General features: G+C 49.2%; 1 non-coding gene across 1 annotated transcript; it reads left to right on the forward strand.

Annotated features, from left to right (window-relative positions):
• The first annotated feature begins 1,101 nt into the window (after positions 1-1,101).
• TRNAV-AAC lies at positions 1,102-1,173 on the forward strand. Its single transcript has one exon. It is a non-coding gene; the product is annotated as a tRNA-Val (tRNA).
• The last annotated feature ends 204 nt before the right edge of the window (positions 1,174-1,377 follow it).

Consider the following 1,377-nt stretch of genomic DNA (forward strand, 5'->3'; position numbering starts at 1 on the left):
CCGCGTCAGCTGTGAAAGCTTCGGCACTGCTGACCTCCCGTCTGCATACAGCCAAGTTCCAGGGGCCTCACCCCTCTACCTGTTAGAAACCCCTAGGAAGATTGTTTTTAAATAACCAGGCCCAGCCTCTCCCCTCTCCTTCTCCCCAATTTGGGTTCTGATTTAATTGGTTTTGGTGGGGGATTGAGTATTGAAAATGTAACCACCAGCACCACCAGCCCCCTGGGGTGACTCTAATGCACAGTTAGATGGGAGAAGGGTGCTGAGAATCCCAGCTACTAGAGGGCCATCATCAGAGGTTCCCCACCCAAAGTATACACCAGGATTATCCAGAGAGCCTTTAAGAACAGATAATGGGGTTCTGCCCCAGATGGTTTTAAAGCTCCCAGGTGATACTGTTAAGCAGGCAGGGTTGAGACCCACTGGGCTAAAGCAGGGCATCCCCCATCACATGTGAGAGTGAGACATCTGGGGACTTGTTAAATGTACAGATCCCGCCCTGAAGATTCTCTAAGAGGTCTGGGTGGGTTCCAGGATGGTATATTTTAAATAAGCACCCAGGTCATTCTTACCTTTCTGCTGGTAGCAGTCTCTCAAACTTGCCTGATGTTACGGTCAGGCCATTTGAGATGCTCTCTTGCTCTCTGTATCTCCCCCGTCTTGACCATCCTCGGCTTCACGCACATGACTATCCAGTCCTCTTAATTGTAGGGCTTAACTAGTCCCTGGTAACTCATGAGCCCACCTGTTGTCAATTCCCCCTGTAAACAGTAGCCCCATCTCCCCAGAGCAGGGAAAACCACTGCCGTGTTCCACCCGCCATCTGCCGCACAGGGTGGGGTGTCGCTCCAGGACCCTTTGTGTCAGATTCCCTGTCTAATAAACCACTGATGTCTCTTCTGCTGTCTCTGGGCTCTTTCTTTGGTCTCAAGGTTGAGCAACTACAAGGCTTTCAGGCCCACAAGGTGCAGCCTAACACCAGTCATAAGGATTTCCTAGAGCACTTGTGAAAGAGATTCCAGATCCCAAACCAGATCCACTGAACATGTGTCCTTAGGAGACGGACCCAAGAAACTCACATATAACGAACAACCCAGGGGGGAGGGTATAGCTCAGTGGTAGAGTGCCTGCTTAACACACACGAGGTCCTGGGTTCAATTCCCAGTACCCCCATTAAAATAAACCTAATTACCTCCCCTTCCCCCCCTCAAAAAAATAAGAAAGAAAGAAAACAAGCAACCCAGGTGATTCTAGGACCAGGCACATATGGAAAAATCAAGCCAAGCTATTGTGAACCCCAAGACATCATCTTGAACTAACAAAGAGTTAAATGAGTCATTCTAGTTCCCACCCACAAAGATCTCCGAGTTCATTCAT

Source organism: Camelus ferus, chromosome 16 (assembly GCF_009834535.1).
Source record: "Camelus ferus isolate YT-003-E chromosome 16, BCGSAC_Cfer_1.0, whole genome shotgun sequence".
In the NCBI taxonomy this organism is placed as follows: Eukaryota; Metazoa; Chordata; class Mammalia; order Artiodactyla; family Camelidae; genus Camelus; species Camelus ferus.